The sequence below is a fragment of the Tachypleus tridentatus genome, chromosome 4, assembly GCF_004210375.1.
Source record: "Tachypleus tridentatus isolate NWPU-2018 chromosome 4, ASM421037v1, whole genome shotgun sequence".
Classification (NCBI taxonomy): domain Eukaryota; kingdom Metazoa; phylum Arthropoda; class Merostomata; order Xiphosura; family Limulidae; genus Tachypleus; species Tachypleus tridentatus.
The window spans coordinates 27,175,754-27,196,158 of record NC_134828.1 but is presented as its reverse complement, the minus strand read 5'-3'; the positions used below and the strand labels follow the sequence as shown (position 1 = coordinate 27,196,158).

Genomic DNA, 20,405 nt, shown 5'->3' with positions numbered 1-20,405 from the left:
TATTACAGTGTAAAGATGATCAGTATTATTATTATTATTACAGTGTAAAGATGATCATTATTATTATTATTACAGTGTAAAGATGATCAGTATTGTTATTATTACAGTGTAAAGATGATCAGTATTATTATTATTACAGTGTGATGATGATCAGTGTTATTATTATTACAGTGTAAAGATGATCAGTATTATTATTATTATTACAGTGTAAAGATGATCAGTATTATTATTATTACAGTGTAAAGATGATCAGTATTATTATTATTACAGTGTAAAGATGATCAGTATTATTATTATTACAGTGTAAAGATGATCAGTATTATTATTATTACAGTGTGATGATGATCAGTGTTATTATTATTACAGTGTAAAGATGATCAGTATTATTATTATTATTACAGTGTAAAGATGATCAGTATTATTATTATTACAGTGTAAAGATGATCAGTATTATTATTATTACAGTGTGATGATGATCAGTATTATTATTATTACAGTGTAAAGATGATCAGTATTATTATTATTACAGTGTAAAGATGATCAGTATTATTATTATTACAGTGTAATGATGATCAGTATTATTATTATTACAGTGTGATGATGATCAGTATTATTATTATTACAGTGTAAAGATGATCAGTGTTATTATTATTACAGTGTAAAGATGATCAGTGTTATTATTATTACAGTGTAAAGATGATCAGTATTATTATTATTACAGTGTAAAGATGATCAGTATTATTATTATTACAGTGTAAAGATGATTAGTATTGTTATTATTACAGTGTAGAGATGATAATTATTGTTATTACTGGAATTTAAAGATGATAATTATTGTTATTACTGGAATTTAAAGATGATAATTATTGTTATTACTGTAATATTAACTTTTGATGTGATGTTTGTAGCTCAAAACTAATAATGAGTGTCATCTTGTTTTTTTTAAGGTTACCAAATCGAAAGGAGTGAGGTTGGTGGTGATAAATGGTTTACTGTACCTGGGTACTGTACCACCACCACCTTTACAATAAAAAATCTTGATGAGGGAAATCAATACAAGTTCAGAGTTCGTGCTGAAAATGTATACGGGGTTAGTGAGCCCCTGGAAGGAAAGCCTGTTACTATCAAGAATCCATTTGGTACAGTTTACATATTAGCAGACAAATTGTATTTGTTAGTGGCCACTAAGTTTAAATTCTACATTAAGGTGTTTCTCCAAAGTTTTAGCAACAAATAAAATTTGTTAACTATTTTACATATGAAACTTGAGTAAATATTTTTTTCTTACACACACACACACATATATATATATATATAGATTAAACACAGAATAAAAGTAAAATTTATCAATCTGTGATAATGATTCAAACAGTATTTTAAGATTTAGAGTGTATAAAAGGTAGAAATATAAGTCCTGACTTGGTTTATCCATTTCAGAAACTCCTGATGCTCCAGGTCAGCCAAAGGTCACTGATTTTGGCCCATCCTCAGTTGATCTCACATGGAAACCCCCCACTAATGATGGTGGCCGACCAGTTATTGGTAAATAATATGTTTTGTTTTTTTATTAATACTTTTGTATCATTCAATTTGATGGATACATAAATGCTTAAAAGTAGTTTATTTTCAATAATTATATACTAGAAGACTTCTACATTTACGATAAAATGATCTTACATGAAACTAACCACCAAATCTTACCAGTTCAGAGCATTCTAACAGACTTTCTTGTAAGTCCTGAAAAACTTTGTACTGACTTCATGACTTAATAGTCACTTTTTAGCAACTAAATTTTCCCATGAAGCACATATTTTGATCTGTGTGTTAATATAGCACATAGTCTCAAAAAGGAATGTCATCATGTGTAAACTATTTGGAAAGAAATTATATGTCATTCTGCTGTAATATCAGTTTCAATCAAGTAGTAATGTTAAAGTTACCAAAAGTGGAATATTTCCATTGTGGCTACTGAAGCAAGTGATGATGGAATAAACACAGATCATACAGACTTTTAACTTTGGTCCCAGTATAAAGTAAGTGAAGGAATAAAAACACAGATCATACAGACTTTTAAATTTAGTAAGTGATAGAATAGATACAGGTCACACTTATCTATACTTTTGGTTCCAGTGAACAATTTTGTGTTTAATAAACATATTTATATGCATTCTACTAGGTTATATTATTGAGAAGAGAGAAAAAGCCTCATATGAATGGACGGTGGTTAATTCTCACCCAACTCCAAATATCAAATTTACTGTGCCAAACTTAGCAGAAGGGCAGACCTACGAGTTTAGAGTTCTAGCTGTGAATGAAGGTGGACGAGGGAAACCTAGCAGACCAACCCAACCTGTTTTAGCTAAGGAAAGAAAATGTATGTTAAATTGTTTTTTATTTAGTTTATAATATAAAATTTGTTTTACTGAACTGTGCTAAGAAATATAGGTATTAGTGTCATAAACTTAAAATATTTATATGTTTAAATACCTTGTAACCTCTTTGTTCATTTTTTTCATGTTATATAATGTGTGTAGGTCCCTTGTCTTCTTTTTCATGTTATATAATGTGTGTAGATCCCTTGTCTTCTTTTTCATGTTATATAATGTGTGTAGATCCCTTGTCTTCTTTTTCATGTTATATAATGTCTGTGGATCTATTATCTTCTTTTTCATGTTATATAATGTGTGTAGGTCCCTTGTCTTCTTTTTCATGTTATATAATGTGTGTAGATCCCTTGTCTTCTTTTTCATGTTATATAATGTGTGTAGGTCCCTTGTCTTCTTTTTCATGTTATATAATGTGTGTAGATCCCTTGTCTTCTTTTTCATGTTATATAATGTGTGTAGATCCCTTGTCTTCTTTTTTTTTTTCATGTTATGTAATGTGTAGATCTCTTGTCTTCTTTTTCGTGTTATGTAATGTGTGTAGATCCCTTGTCTTTTTTTTCATGTTATGTAATGTGTGTAGATCCCTTGTCTTTTTTTCATGTTATGTAATGTGTGTAGATCCCTTGTCTTCTTTTTTCATGTTATGTAATGTGTGTAGATCCCTTGTCTTCTTTTTTCATGTTATGTAAATGTGTAGATCCCTTGTCTTCTTTTTTCATGTTATGTAATGTGTGTAGATCCCTTGTCTTCTTTTTCATGTTATATAATGTGTGTAGATCCCTTGTCTTCTTTTTCATGTTATGTAATGTGTGTAGATCCCTTGTCTTCTTTTTCATGTTATGTAATCCCTGTGTCCCTTGTCTCTTTTTCATGTTATGTAATGTGTGTAGATCCCTTGTCTTCTTTTTCATGTTATGTAATGTGTGTAGATCCCTTGTCTTCTTTTTCATGTTATGTAATGTGTGTAGATCCCTTGTCTTCTTTTTCATGTTATGTAATGTGTGTAGATCCCTTGTCTTCTTTTTCATGTTATGTAATGTGTGTAGATCCCTTGTCTTCTTTTTCATGTTATGTAATGTGTGTAGATCCCTTGTCTTCTTTTTTCATGTTATGTAATGTGTGTAGATCCCTTGTCTTCTTTTTTCATGTTATGTAATGTGTGTAGATCCCTTGTCTTCTTTTTCATGTTATGTAATGTGTGTAGATCCCTTGTCTTTTTTCATGTTATGTAATGTGTGTAGATCTTGTCTTCTTTTTTCATGTTATGTAATGTGTGTAGATCCATTGTCTTCTTTTTTCATGTTATGTAATGTGTAGATCCCTTGTCTTCTTTTCTTTTTCATGTTATGTGTGTAGATCCCTTGTCTTCTTTTTCATGTTATGTAATGTGTGTAGATCCCTTGTCTTCTTTTTTTCATGTTATGTAATGTGTGTAGATCCCTTGTCTTCTTTTTCATGTTATGTAATGTGTGTAGATCCCTTGTCTTCTTTTTCATGTTATGTAATGTGTGTAGATCCCTTGTCTTCTTTTTCATGTTATGTAATGTGTGTAGATCCCTTGTCTTCTTTTTCATGTTATGTAATGTGTGTAGATCCCTTGTCTTCTTTTTCATGTTATGTAATGTGTGTAGATCCCTTGTCTTCTTTTTCATGTTATGTAATGTGTGTAGATCCCTTGTCTTCTTTTTCATGTTATATAATGTGTGTAGATCCCTTGTCTTCTTTTTCATGTTATATAATGTGTGTAGGTCCCTTGTCTTCTTTTTCATGTTATATAATGTGTGTAGATCCCTTGTCTTCTTTTTCATGTTATGTAATGTGTGTAGATCCCTTGTCTTCTTTTTCATGTTATATAATGTGTGTGGACCCATTGTCTTCTTTTTAATGTTATATAATGTGTGTAGATCCCATATAATATCTGTAAATCTTGTGTCTCCTCTTTCTTTATGCTGTATAGTACATGGGATTGTTGACCCATATAAGTTGTCCCATTGTCTAAACTAAGTCACAACTATTAAACAAAAAAATAAAATCTTAAATCCAGTGCATTACAAGATTTTCCACCATTCTGTCTTTTTGTATTTTTCATAATTCACAAAGATTAAATATTGTTTTAACAAGGTAATATGTATTGATTTTCTCTTATTTTGGTTTATTGATTATCAGTTTGAGCAAATTTTTGTTTTTGTTTATGAAAGATTTTCTTTTGGTTTTATAGATGTTCCAGGTTCTCCTGATATGCCTCGTGTAGATAAAATCACTAGAAACTCAGTAACTCTTTCTTGGAAAAAACCAGTTCAAGATGGAGGAAGCAAGATTAATGGTTATCTTGTGGAGAAAAAACCCAAAGGAGCTAAAGAATGGGACATTGTTAACACATCACCACACCCTGACACCACATACACTGTATGTATATCATCTAATAGTTTACATGTTTGTATAGCTTAAATTTCGGCTACTAGGAGATGCGTGTTATTAATCATTATGTATCTGTTTATAATAAATTTGTGTTTGATGTAGCTGCTAACACTTACACTGTCAGCATCTTTTTCTGTGCACATCATAAGGTTTTAGTGAGATACATTTCAAAGTTAGTTAAACCATCTCTTATTATATAATATAAATAAATTTGACATAACAATGTAGCTAATAATCAAATTTTAATATTATTTAAGTTTTAAGTTTTTAATTTTATAAGGCAATATTAAGAACAATCCTGAATTTCCTTTAGTATGAGAATTGTAAAATTTGCTCTCTAGGTATCCTTTGTCATTACTGAGTCAGTGTATAATTTTTATAGCTTTCAATGTTATTTGGTCACAGAAACAAAAAATAACAAATCAGATTCCTTTTTGCCCTGAGCACCTGTCACAGCCTCTGTTTTAGAATTGCCATTAGTTCTCTCTGACATGTAATATTATATTGCTTATAACCAATAGAAAGCCAAGGGTTTAATCTATCAAATGACATTCTTTTTGTACAGAGAATTGTCTGTTTTACTTCCAGTTCACACTTTATTCCCAAGAGAGACAGATAACAAGCTAAGCTGAATTTTTAATGTATCTTATTAGGTACTTAGAAAGCTAGAAAAATTGTGATACTTATGGGATATTGTGTGCTTTTTGCATGTTATTATTCTGTGTTCTTTGGTCAATTATTCAATTAAATGAAACTATTTGGTACAATAGTACCATTAGTATGAAAAAATATTATTAAGTGTCATCAACATTTGACAGCAATAAAAAAGAACAAGGTAAGAACATTATTTATTGTCATAAAAGTACCTAAAATGTAAACATTAGAAGCTTTTTATGTTAGATGAGATTAGATTGGATGAAACAAATAGTGATAATACATTTCTGCGAGCAACTGAGTAGCCTACATATTCACCAAGTGTTTACAACTGGTATGTTGTGATTATTAGTTAGACATGGTTGGTTCTAAGGGAAATAACATAATAGTTAAGTACTATTATAAGTGTAAAGTTGTATAGGATAGTCAAATGTAGTTTCTTGCCAAAATTTGAAGTTATTTTAGAAAGAAAAAAGGTAATGTAGGCTTTTTTTCAGTTTTCTTTTTGCTGGTGATCAAATTAATCAATGTTGCATAAAGTTAGGGTAAAGAAAATAACAGTTAGAATATAAAGTTTTATTGAAAAAAGTTTAAAATTTATTTAAGAGTAGAAGAAAAGTATCACTTTGGAAATCACTTTGTACTCTGACCAGTCAACACTTTAACTTGATACATTAATGTAGAAATTTTTAATGAAAATACTTCATTAAGAATTCTGAAAAATTTTTTCTACAATGAATCTTTAATGATTAGTGAAAGTTAATACCAAATTTATTCAAAAACCAGGCACAAAACTGAGGTCAATACTATGCAAAAACTACACTGACAAACACCACACCAACATTATTTGTAAAATACAATGTGATAACTGCCACGACTTCTATATTGGAGAAACAAGTAGAGAAATGGAAACCAGATTCAAAGAACACAAAAAGTCACCTTCACACATTTTTGAACACTGAAAATCAAATAAACACAACCATAAAAAACACCCAAGTATCAAATAAAGAAACAAACATAAACAAATGCAAAATTAAAGAAGCCTTACTTATACAACTCAAGCCCAAAATAAACCAGTATAAATAGCCTTACTTATACAGCAACTCAAGCCCAAAATAAACCAGTATAAAGGAACATCTTTATACCTATATTAAAATATATAATCAAACATCTAAGCACACCCTCTAGTTTCCTACACTCAGTTACACAACTCCCTTCAAACATATGGTCAGCTAATGGTCAGTTACCTCTTTCTTTCTTTGTGAACCTGACGATGACTGAAGAAGGTTGAAACGTTGTTTGCTCCTCCACATAAAAAGTTTTCTCAACCCAAACGAGCTGTTTTACAATATATATTAGTGATAGCTTGTGAAATTTCATGGTGATTCATAAAACATATTAGAAGTTATAGTATGAAAACTATGAAGGTCACTTTGGGGTCACATACTTGACTGATTTGACTTGCAGTGAACAGATTGGAATTTTAAAAGTTATCCAGAATTGTAAAATAGCTTTAATTTTGCTATATCTTCCATACTGTTGAGCCACACTGTTGGTATGTCGGCAGACTTACACTGCGAGAAACTGGTTTTTGATACCCGAGGTGGGCAGAACACATTTAGCTCATTGTATAGCTTTTTGCTTAATTCCAAACAATCAATGAATCAGATGCATACTGTTGAAGTTGGGGTTATGAGATTATTTTGAACAATGGCCAAAATAATATTAATTTCTGTGACAATATTTTTATCTCAGTCCTACAACCAGATTTTGGCTCATTTGATCCATTATTGACATGGAAAGATAAACTCTTTAATTTTCCTTGCTTGACACTAAACTGAAACTGTACCCTCTATGAATGCAATGGAAGGATAAGCTCTTTAAATCTTCCTTCTCTTTTGCAAAAACACTTTTGTGGGTATTACCTGAAAGCAGATCCCAAAGTTGGCATTAATTTACTATCAAACACTTAAGAAAGTAGATCTATTAATTATCATTCATAACTCAGTTAAAGAACTTAAATTTACATTGTAGCAGCAGAGATCATTAAACTGAAAAAGTGAAAAATAGTAGTTGAACTATTAAATGAGTATTATACCAGCCATGTAAGTGTAGGCTAGTTTAGTAGTAGAAAGATAATCTTTTCTGGTTGTTTCCCTTGCTTGAAACTGAACCAGAATTGCATTCTATATGGATATAATATTAAGAAAGGATCAGTTATTCTGGTTCTCTTAGCTAAATCATATATATCTGAATATAAAATAAATTTTATGTTTTCAAGGAATTGTTTTCCCAAACTGTTTTTAACTTGATGAATCATAAGATTTGGGTAAGTTGTACATTTTTATCATCAGGTACCAAGTTTAACAGAAAGTGAAGAATATGAGTTCCGTGTGATTGCAGTCAATGATGTAGGAGATAGTCCACCAAGTCATCCTTGTTCAATGGTAAAAGTAGAAGACCAACCAGGTACTGTTTAGTTTATATTTAGAATCATTGTTTGGCAAAAGATGGCTCATTCTTTCTTTTGTAATTCTAAACACAGAATAGATACTACATCCCTTATAATTTACATTTAAAAGTAAAAACGATAAAAATTAGAATTCAGTGCAGTCTGATTTGATGGATACCTACACATAACTGAACATTACAGTATATTTTTGACTTCATAATGTATTAAATAATGATGTATCTGACAGTTTAAGATCTCTGAATCTTTCTTTGCATCCTTCATGAAAAGATAGGTGTTATTATGTGAGCTATCTTAACACATCTTAGTCTTTCTTATGTGCTCTTCATGAGGTGTTAAGTTGTGTTACCTAGAGCATCTTAACATGCCCTAACCTTTTACTTGTACTGTTGTTTTGGGATGCAACTGATAATTCAGTGACTCATGTATTGTTTTAAAGGTGCAAATGTTTTGAGTGTGAGTTGTTAATTCAGTGGTTTTAGTGTTCTAAAGGTGCAGATATTTTGAGGTGTGAGCTGTTAACTCAGTGGTACATTCAGTGCTGTACAGGTGCAGATGTTTTGAAATACAAGGTGTTAATTCAGTGCTCTAAAGATGCAGAAGTTTTGAAATACAAGGTGTTAATTCAGTGGTTCATCCAGTGTTGTAAAGGTGCAGATGTTTTGAGATGTGAGCTGTTATTTCAGTAGTTCATCCAGTGTTGTAAAGGTGCAGATGTTTTGAGATACGAGCTGTTCTTTTAATGGTTCATCCGGTGTAGTAAAGATACAGATGTTTTGAAATAAGAGATGTTATTACAGTGGTTCATCCAGTGCTGTAAAGATACAGATGTTTTGAGATATTAGTTGTTAATTTAGTGTTTTGTCTATTACTCTAATCAGATGTGAAGTAGCTATTCACTGGTCATTCTGTTAGCATGATCATGTAAACATGTTACAATTAGTGATTAATCTTTCTTGCTGATATATTTATCCCTGTTAATTGCATAATTATTACATGTGAAGTGGTTTAATCTTTTTTTCTGATTCTGTTTCAGTGTGTATATTTTTGTCCAATATATTGAAATCTATGTATATATCAGAACAGAAATATAATGTATCTGATAGGTGTGTGATGAGAGTCATGTAGTTCTTCTTAACCCACATTTGGTATTTTGATTTTCAGATAAACCACGAATTGATGCAGGAAATCTTAAAGATGTTGTAATTAAGGCAGGTCAAGAATTTAACCTCAATGTTCCCTTTACTGCTTTTCCTAAACCTACAGCCACCTGGTCTAAGAATGACTTTGAAGTAGATGAAAAAGACTCAAGGATTTTCATTAAGGTTTGCTTTTAGTCTTTTGTTTTCTGGACTGATATATGGTCTGGAGATTGGAGTGCTTGACTAACAATCTGAGGGTCATTGGCTCAAATCCTATCACTAAACATGTTCACTTTTCAACAATCAGAACATTATTATGCAGTCATCAATCCTACTTTACACTGGTAAAAGTTTCACCCAAGAGTTGGTGATGGGTGATGTAAACTATATGCTTTTTATCTAGTTTTTCAATTCTAAATTAGGGATAGCTAGTGCAGATGGCCCTTGAGTAGTTTTGAGTGAAATTCAACAAACAAACAAAAACTTGCTTTATTTTAAACAATCCATTTAGTGGGTCATATAATAATATTTCTGAAAAACATAGTTTTGTTCACTGAAAACTTTTAATTTTTTTGAGATTTTAGTGTGTTAGTCACGGAGTTGTTCTTTTGGTAAAGTGTAAATATATGGCAGGAATTACTGAGATATAAATATCTTATGTATGTATTTGAATTAAAAGTAATGTTCTTATGTTTGTAAAAGAAAAAAACTATTTTTGCATTAAAGAGACGTTCTATGTAAACTACTCGGTAAGTAGGTCTTAGATAAGTGTACACAATGTTTTCCACCAACAATAACCTTTAGTAAGTAGACATAGATAAGCATATTTTTATTTGTCCAGTTCTCTTCACCATCAAACGATTAAGGGATGGCAGGTGTTTATGAAGTAGAAGTAAAACTAAGTTATTATACACAAATAAAGTGATACATCGTACATTCTAGTGTATCATATATGTTATGTATAGTTCTATGTTTTTTATTCTAGATGTTTCCAGAAGTTTGTATTTTTTCTTATTCGTGAGAAATATGATCTTAATGTTTGGAAATGCCTAAGAAATAATTTGAGTTTTATATAAAAAAATGGATGAGGCTAGGGTTAGTGAATGAGTCTGTTAGAGTGAGTTAATGATACAGAAATTCTCTTTACCTTTCTGAAGAACAGAGGGTTTTTACATAAAACTTTCTCCGTCATGCACATTAAACTTCATGAGCACTAATATGTCAGTAAAGACTCATTCGTTTCCTCAGCTCTGTGTGTTTTATTAAGAACTACAGACGTTTTGCATTTATTATTTTAATTTTTCATTAACACATCCAGTGTAGTCTTCTTTATTTTATTATGGACAAAAAATAAACACTTCATTTAGAAATTTGACTGAAATTATATTGATTTTATTTTTCCTATTAATCAAATTATGTAATTTTGGGACACATGCTCTAAAGTCTTTAATAAGGTACCTTTCATGCTACTATTTTCCAGTGTATTGGGACACATGTTCTAAAGTCTCTGATAAGTTTATTTTCATGCTACTATTTCCCAGTGTTTTGGGACACATGTTCTAAAGTCTTTAATAATGTTCCTTTCATGCTACTATTTCCCAGTGTTTTGGGACACATGTTCTAAAGTCTTTAATAAGGTTCCTTTCATGCTACTATTTCCCAGTGTATTGGGACACATGTTCTAAAGTCTCTGATAAGTTTATTTTCATGCTACTATTTCTCAGTTTTTTGGGACACGTGTTCTAAAGTCTCTGATAAGTTTATTTTCATGCTGCTATTTCCCAGTGTTTTGGGATATATGTTCTAAAGGGTAACCCGACATTTCACAGCCGCAATTTTGCACCCGACTCTTGGCAGCCAACAATTTGACAGCCGAGCTTGTTGGCAGAGGACAATTTTGCACCCAGGAAAATTGGCAGCAGATGATTACCCAGCCGAGTATTTACATCAACATTACAGTTTAAGAAAAAAGACTCATATATCATACAGCCATGTAGCCACATTTATTCATAGTCAAAATCATACAGTCATGCTGCCACATCTGTTCACAGTGTAAAGCAGTAGCTTTCTTGGTCCATCGGGTGCTCCTTGAGGCGAGCTGTAACTGTATCGTCTCGGACATGAATCTGCACTGGGCAGTGCAAAGTTCTGTAATTTTCACACATGTAGAAAGTTACCTGATTGTCCTTCTTGCTACACTTATTGAATAAATAAATGTATCCATTGTTGCATGTCTTCGGTTTTCCTCTGTTTGATGTTACATAAGTTACTGTGTTGTTCATGATGTTACTAATCGGCTGTTTGAAACTGTATTAAAATAAATCAGTGAAAGTTTAATGAGAAAACTGTGTTGAAGTTCTAACAGTAAATGCAGACATTTTATATGTTTTTTTCCAGGTTTATAAGTGATGTCAATTTTCAAATGGATGATAATTTGTTGTTAAGTTAACATTAGTAACATTATGAACAACACCATAACTTAACTATGTATTGCTTGGCTAGGTAATCATCTGCTGCCAATATTCCTGGGTGTGAAATTGTCTGCTGCCAGCAAGCTTTGCTGTTAAATTGTTGGCTGCCAAGAGTCAGGTGCGAAATTTCAGCTGTGAAATGTCGTAGGACCGTTCTAAAGTCTTAATAAGGTTCCTTTCATGCTACTATTTCCCAGTGTTTTGGGACACATGTTCTAAAGTCTTAATAAGGTTCCTTTCATGCTACTATTTCCCAGTGTTTTGGGACACATGTTCTAAAGTCTTAATAAGGTTCCTTTCATGCTACTATTTCCCAGTGTTTTGGGACACATGTTCTAAAGTCTTAATAAGGTTCCTTTCATGCTACTATTTCCCAGTGTTTTGGGACACATGTTCTAAAGTCTTAATAAGGTTCCTTTCATGCTACTATTTCCCAGTATTTTGGGACACATGTTCTAAAGTCTTTAATAAGGTTCCTTTCATGCTACTATTTCCCAATATTTTGGGACACATGTTCTAAAGTCTTTAATAAGGTTCCTTTCATGCTACTATTTCCCAGTGTTTTGGGACACATGTTCTAAAGTCTTTAATAAGGTTCCTTTCATGCTACTATTTCCCAATATTTTGGGACACATGTTCTAAAGTCTTTAATAAGGTTCCTTTCATGCTACTGTTTCCCAGTGTTTTGTGACACATGTTCTAAAGTCGTTAATAAGGTTCCTTCCATGCTACTATTTTCCAGTGTTTTGAACCCAGCTAATGGGTTATGTTAATTAATCTTCAATTATATTATTACAACAATCACCAAGGCCTGACAACTAGCTGATATGAAACAATGCCTAAGATAATTTGTAAATAGAGAAACATTTTTGTGGTATGTCTGTGCATTTTTAGTTGTCTCTCAGTAATTTTGCTCCTGTACAGTCCATGTTATTTCAGTAGTGTCTTTTTATCCCTGAGAAAGGATTAGCCACTTGTTTAAAGTATTATGTATATTCTCAGGTCTCTGTTGTTTGCTGTAGATTAATTGTATTGGATATTTTAATGAGATATTTCAAATTTAGTGATCCAATAATAGTTTCATTGTAAACTGTATTTAATCATTTAGTTTTATTAAAAAAGTGCAGAAAACTTGTTTCTTGAGAAACATAAGTCAGTAGTATATAAAAATACATCTTGCTTTTCTTTCATTATTTGTATGTTTATAAAACTGTAGGTTGGAGACAACTATGCTATTATTGCTCTGACAGATGCTAGACGATTAGATTCTGGACAGTACAAGCTCTTCTTAAAGAACAAGTCAGGTTTTGACACTGCTTATTGCAAGGTGACTGTTCTAGGTGAGTAGAACTTAATTTTATTTTTTCTAAAAATTTACCAGTATATTTCAGGTCATTAATTTTTATGCAGTAGAACATATAGGAACATTTTGGAGTGATTTTTTTTTATGCTGTACAAACATTCAGGAAAAATAAACACTTATGAATATGGGCCAGAGATGTATCTTCCTTAAACCTTAACTTGTAACTTACAGATCGACCTGGTTCTCCAGAGAACCTCAGAAGTGAAGATGTTGAGGGAGAATCTCTCACTCTGAAGTGGCTTCCACCTAAAGATGATGGTGGAGCTGACGTTACAAACTATGTGGTTGACAAAAAGGAAGTTGGAGCTAGTGCATGGACAAGGGTCAGTAGCTATGTGACAACCACTGCCTGTCGAGTGAGAAATCTTATGGTAGGACACAGGTACGACTTTCGTGTCATGGCTGAGAATCAGTTTGGAACCAGTGATCCAGTCACTACAAGTGAACCCATTACAGCTAAGCTGCCTTTCAGTAAGTAAAACATTTGTCACCTGACCCTCTTAGTTCATAGGCTAAAATATTTGATGGAGAAAGAAAACTATTTGTTAATATTTATGGAAATACTTGTAAAGGAATTATTTATGAAAATATTTTTCTTCCTCTGTTTATTTCATTTAAGAAAAAAAAACAAACCTTACTTAAAAATGTTTTTTTCAGATCCACCAGGTGCTCCAGGTATTCCTCGATGTGTTGAATCATCTGAAGAATCTATCACTTTGTCATGGACCAAACCTCGTAGTGATGGTGGCAGTCCTGTCACTGGCTATATACTTGAGAAGAGGAAGGCTGGTGATGAGAATTGGACTAGAGCATCCATGGCTGTTATACCAGACCTTACTTACAGGGTCATTGGACTCACTGAAAACATGGAGTATGAATTTCGTATTTGTGCAGTGAATGAGGCAGGATCTGGCCCATTTTGCTCAACTTCTGATAGCATCAGAGCTAGAGCACCTCCAGGTAATACTCAGATTCAGTGATTGGTTTTTAATTACAAATAAGATTTTGATCATTGTGTTTTGAGATGTTTTTTTAATTGAAGATTAATTATTTGCTAGTGTTGTTTAATATACGATGATTATTCATTGTATTATCATGATGTTTTCATACTCAAGCAACATCAGTGTCAAAATATCACACCCACTGTCCAGAGCTTCTTGAGGTGGATTCCTGCATGTGGTGAGGAGACCTCCCAGAGAAGATTCTGTATTTTCAGTTTACCTATTGTATCAGTGATAGGACCTGAACATCCACACATGTGTTTGCATTGTGTGGTGGCAACGTGTGAAGTGGAATAAAGGATCTTGGTGGTTGAGTGGTATCTGGAGAGATGCAACACTCCAATTTGGCCTTGAATTCCTGTAGAAGGGTGGCCTGGTGTGACAACCCGGGGGTTGTATGGCAGATCCTGTTGCACTAGGGTCAACTGAGTACTAGTGTTGGGTGTTCTCAATGGATGTTTTGTACATTGTGTCTGATGGGGTATAGTGCTCAAGAAACTCTGATATTGCTGTAGTGTTCTTATTTGGAAATATAGTTCATTTCCTTGTAGGCCACCATGGTGGTTAGGGTTAGTGGACACTAAATCCTTTTCTGATTATTATGGATTCCCTAATTCCCCCCCCCCCCAAATAAAAAACATATAATTAGTAAATGACCATGCATATATAGCTCTGTTATGCAATCACCATCACAATCAGAATATATGTCTTGATTTTCAGTTCTTTAACTGACAAATCCTTTGGGCATATGTCTCCCTTTTTCATTCAGAAGGGATAAGAGGGGCTTGCTGGTTCTCCCAAGTCAGTCAGGAAGTTATTCTCTAGAGATGTTTTGGCAGAAATATCTACTCCAACACATAACGAATCTCTCCTGTGATTGAAGATGATTGGGGATATACTCATTTAGGTTACTCCTCATTCTACTTTTAACTCTTCCAGAGGAGAGATCATTGAGAGGAATTTGAAGAACATTCCCTATTCAGAGAACCTCATTGGTTTCAAGCAATATGATGATGTCATAAGACATCAGAGTTGGTTTGCTACTGTCACACTATTCTGTGATCTTGGTTTTGTTTCCATGGGATATGACATGGCACTTTAGTGTGTCACAAGTCAACTGGATATGTGACACAAAACATTTACTCTTCTTTAGTTACTAGAAAAGCAATTAATTATATTAAAATGTGATAGAATTATAATTCCAACATGATAACAAGATACAGTATAGTCACAAGCCATTTTATTTACCACTGTATATATTTTTCAAGTGTTTGACCCTATTCTCACTTTGTTTAGCTGTGTAGTCCCAGATGTGTCTTGGTTCAGGTGTTTATGTGTATTACACTATTTTTTCTTTGTTTAGTTCCAGGTAAGATATTGACATAAAAACTTGGAAAGCATTTGTCACAGTATATCTTGCCACATGAGGCTTAAAGTTGGGTTTTTGGTTCATTAAGTAATTAATAGAGAGATACTGTAATAAGTAGTTTAACGTGTTCATATTGTATTGTTGATTGCTTGTATTTAGTGTATTTTTAATGAATTCCTGAAAATTCAGAGCTATAGATAAAAATTATTTCAGCCTCACCAAAGCTTGATACCAGTTTTGCCATGCGTGATATTGTTGTGCCAGCTGGGGAGGAATTCAATATTCGAGTGCCATATTCTGGTAGCCCAACACCACATGCATCATGGACAATTGTAAGTTATTATGGTAAATAAGTATCTTATATAACTTTAGAGTTAAGAACTTGGAAGATGCTAAATGGAGCATCCAAAAGGATAGTGAAAATACTACAATTCTTTCATTAATAAACTTCACTTGAGGTAAAATACTTGTTTACCATGCATAAATTTTTCCAAAACAAGAGAAAGAACAACATAAAAAGTAAGATATTTTGAAGAAAAGATACAAAAATTCTATAAGAAAGAAGTAGAAATGTAGATGTTTTGTTTGATTGTGACTCCTTTTAACATATATTTACATCTTCAATTATTAAACTACATCCCAGCTGTTTAGTCAGTTCACCAAGAATCTATCTACATATAATAACCAAATGTTTGTCATGCTCTGCATCTCTTGAATACATGATTGTAGAAAACGGTTATACTTCAAAATGCTTACTTTCAAGAATAAATTACAGAAAAATTATTTTTTGCAACTTCTAACATTTCATATTGTGGTAAAAAAAATGGTCTGCAGTTTTCATATATATGCTGAATAGTCAAGTCAATCTTAGACAGAATATTTTAAGAACAAAAATGCTTGTTTTTTGTTTTTTTGTGAGAGAATTTCACACAAAAAAGTGGGACTTTTCCATCAAATTGCTGAAAGAAATATTTTGAAGATAGGAGACTGAAAAGAAAATGTGTACAAACAGAGGAACATATTTTTGTATATATTTGTTTTGTTATTGTTTTTTGTTGATTGTTTTTCATTGGTATTATAAACGTGCATGAATTTGTTGTACTGTATTGAAAAAAGTTATTTGAATTTAATTTGAATATTCCCTTATTTGACACTTCTTATACAAATGAAATTGTCAAAAAAGCATTTACTTCAGTAATGATATTTTCTTGTGCTCGGTAACATAACAAGGAATGGTGGCATTCAGCAGAAAAAATCCCAGCGACTACTTTTTTTTAGTGAACCCAAGTGCTGTATTGTGTTGGATCCATTTCACTGAAACCCAAAGATTTTGCCAACACTGCATTGCTGTCAGTCTCTTTTGTGTAAAACCAAAAACAGTGCAATTTTCGACATTGAGATAGCACATGGAAGACAAAAAATGGTTGTAAATAACCAGCTATACAATCGTATTGCATATATGCTTTAATGTAGGCCATCAGATTCACTGCACATATTTTTATTTATTCATCACTGTTTTTAGGAAATTTACTGTTGAATTGTTTCAAAGAGCATCTGCTAATAATATTTTAATTCAAAAGTCAAAATAATTTTTTTCTAAGTTTTTCAATATTATTTATTGTTCAGGCTGTGTGGATGTCATTTGTAAAAGTATGTTAATGAATAGGATCCTAAGTAATCTGCAAATCGATAAACATTTGAAGACAGTTTTGATATTTTTAAGACACCAAGTACCGTGTTTCTCCGATAATAAGACCTAGTGTGATTTTTGGGGATAGTTTTAATATAAGCCCTACCTTAAAATAAGCCCTAGTTAAGAGTGGCAGGAAGAGGAAAGAAATAAAAAAAATTAATTTATTAATTAGTTTAATAGTTAGTTAATTAGTTTAAGTATTAATCAGTTAGTTTAATAGTTTAATAATAGTTTATTTTAAATGGTTAGTTTAATAGTTTTACTTTGTAACTTCATTTTTTTAATATATCAAAATAAGACATCCCCCGAAAATAAGCCCTAATGTCATATTTTGGAGTGAAAATTAATATAATCCCTGTCTTATTTTCGGAAAAACACGGTATCTATACTTTCCAGATTGGTTAACAAGAATAAGTAATTCTGTGTTTATATACATTTTATTAACATATAATTTTGTGCAGTGTATTATACCAATTGTTTTAAATCACTTACTGTTTTTCTTTACTTGAAAGCCTGCTAACAATTAAGTAAGTTACTGCACCAATGCTTTTTATAATGGTTATAATGAAGATACAGTAGGTTTTTAATTGTATTTCACCAGAATGGCAAAGATCTACTTTCTGATGATCGTATGTACTCAGAGGTGAATGTAGCTTTCACCATTCTTACTAACAAATGTTCAAAGAGAGAGGATTCTGGGAAGTATACCTTGAAACTTACCAATGATATTGGCTCTGATTCTGCTTCATGCAAAGTAGTCATTGTTGGTGAGTTGATCAGTTTTCAATATTTAAGCAGTGTTGTTTTGACTCAGGAATAACATTTTTGTGCAGATACTTTAACATTTTTACCAGTCAAGCTATATTTCATGAATTCTGACTAACTATCAAAATGGGAAAGCTTTGTTGTATATATACGTGTAGCTATATGTGCTTCATTCAAAGGAACAAGTTTTTTTTTTGTGCATCAAATAATTATAAAGTTCATTATTACTTGATGATGCTACTGTGCAAACCTTTCACTGTCACAGATAAACCTGGACCTCCTCAAGGCCCACTAGAAGTGACAGACATCACACCAGAGACTTGCTCTTTGTCATGGAAACCACCTTTAGATGATGGTGGGAGTCCTCTACTTAATTATGTTGTGGAGAAACAAGATCCCAACACTAAGGTGAGCTTTTCTCTTTATTAATATAATTCAAATCTGCCTTCAATTTTTGTTCTAGGATGTCATTATGTTTTAAAGGAAACTAATGAAAGAGATGAGTATGTTTTAGCATAACTAAGCACTTTTCTGCTTTCAGATTTGGACCAAATTAAGCAGTTTTGTTCGAGGATGTCATTACGATGTCATTGGGCTTGAACCCAAGAAGAAATATGTATTTCGTGTGAGTGCTGAAAATGAATACGGTGTAGGACCACCCATAGAAACAGATAAATCAATTACAGCTAAGTTTCCATTTGGTAATTATTACTGTTTTAACTGTTCTCTCGTGATATATATGTGTGTGTATAGAAACTTGGGCTTTGGAAATGAAGATCAATATTTATATGTTCTAAGAGCTATACACTCAATATAACAACACCTAGAATTAAATTGTCCACTTGTACTTTTTATTGTAACATCTTAATGCTGACAAAATCAGTCGTTTCCTTGAAAGTATTAGTGTTTTATATTCAGTCCAGTGAAGTTCAGTTGCTACGAAAGAAGCTAGTGGATTTAATGAAGTCAAATTGCATTATTCAGTATTGACACACTTTGTTGGAGAGATTTACATAAATATTTCACTCTTAATTAAAGTTACAGATGTTCAACATTCTCTGGATTTATAAATAAGTATTTCACTCTTAATTAAAGTTACAGATGTTCAACATTCTCTGGATTTATAAATAAGTATTTCACTCTTAATTAAAGTTACAGATGTTCAACATTCTCTGGATTTATAAATAAGTATTTCACTCTTAATTAAAGTTACAGATGTTCAACATTCTCTGGATTTATAAATAAGTATTTCACTCTTAATTAAAGTTACAGATGTTCAACATTCTCTGGATTTATAAATAAGTATTTCACTCTTAATTAAAGTTACAGATGTTCAACATTCTCTGGATTTATAAATAAGTATTTCACTCTTAATTAAAGTTACAGATGTTCAACATTCTCTGGATTTATAAATAAGTATTTCACTCTTAATTAAAGTTACAGATGTTCAACATTCTCTGGATTTATAAATAAGTATTTCACTCTTAATTAAAGTTACAGATGTTCAACATTCTCTGGATTTATAAATAAGTATTTCACTCTTAATTAAAGTTACAGATGTTCAACATTCTCTGGATTTATAAATAAGTATTTCACTCTTAATTAAAGTTACAGATGTTCAACATTCTCTGATTTATTTATAAATAAGTATTTCACTCTTAATTAAAGTTACAGATGTTCAACATTCTCTGGATTTATAAATAAGTATTTCACTCTTAATTAAAGTTACAGATGTTCAACATTCTCTGGATTTATAAATAAGTATTTCACTCTTAATTAAAGTTACAGATGTTCAACATTCTCTGGATTTATAAATAAGTATTTCACTCTTAATTAAAGTTACAGATGTTCAACATTCTCTGGATTTATAAATAAGTATTTCACTCTTAATTAAAGTTACAGATGTTCAACATTCTCTGGATTTATAAATAAGTATTTCACTCTTAATTAAAGTTACAGATGTTCAACATTCTCTGGATTTATAAATAAGTATTTCACTCTTAATTAAAGTTCAACATTCTCTGGATTTATAAATAAGTATTTCACTCTTAATTAAAGTTACAGATGTTCAACATTCTCTGGATTTATAAATAAGTATTTCACTCTTAATTAAAGTTACAGATGTTCAACATTCTCTGGATCATTACTTAACCACTTCATTTTTAATGTTCAAAATCTTCCAGACTTTTTCACAAGTATTTCAGGAATTCTTCATGTTCCAGAACTTATTGTGACTATTGCCTTTTAGATGTTCCAAGGCCTTTAGATCTTACATTTCAGTGTTGATGTTTCAAATGTTCCAAGGCCATTAGATCTTACATTTTAGTGTTGATGTTTTAAATGTTCCAAGGCCTTCAGATCTTACATTTCAGTGTTGATGTTTCAAATGTTCCAAGGCCATTAGATCTTACATTTCAGTGTTGATGTTTCAAATGTTCCAAGGCCTTCAGATCTTACATTTCAGTGTTTGATGTTTCAGATGTTCCAAGTCCTCCTGGAACTCCTACTGTGGTAGATTGGGATGCAAAGAGTGTTAACTTGGTGTGGGAACGACCATCCACTGATGGAGGCTCTAAGATACAGGGTTACTTTATTGAGTACAGAGACTTGTTGGATGGTAACTGGGTCAAGGCTAACAACTTCTTGGTGAAAGATACAGCTTTCAAAGGTAA

At 31.8% G+C, this 20,405-nt stretch overlaps 1 pseudogene across 1 annotated transcript in view; it reads left to right on the top strand.

Annotated features, from left to right (window-relative positions):
• LOC143248734 (twitchin-like) overlaps positions 1 to 20,405 on the top strand; it is a 301,767-nt pseudogene that overhangs the window by 203,992 nt on the left and 77,370 nt on the right. The window contains exons 82-95 of the transcript XR_013027162.1: positions 948 to 1,139; positions 1,438 to 1,542; positions 2,177 to 2,374; positions 4,606 to 4,793; positions 7,814 to 7,928; positions 9,094 to 9,254; positions 12,759 to 12,882; positions 13,077 to 13,376; positions 13,563 to 13,865; positions 15,489 to 15,607; positions 17,570 to 17,735; positions 17,999 to 18,141; positions 18,275 to 18,434; positions 20,213 to 20,401. The product of XR_013027162.1 is annotated as a twitchin-like (transcript). The remainder of the gene's footprint in view (positions 1 to 947; positions 1,140 to 1,437; positions 1,543 to 2,176; positions 2,375 to 4,605; positions 4,794 to 7,813; positions 7,929 to 9,093; positions 9,255 to 12,758; positions 12,883 to 13,076; positions 13,377 to 13,562; positions 13,866 to 15,488; positions 15,608 to 17,569; positions 17,736 to 17,998; positions 18,142 to 18,274; positions 18,435 to 20,212; positions 20,402 to 20,405) is intronic.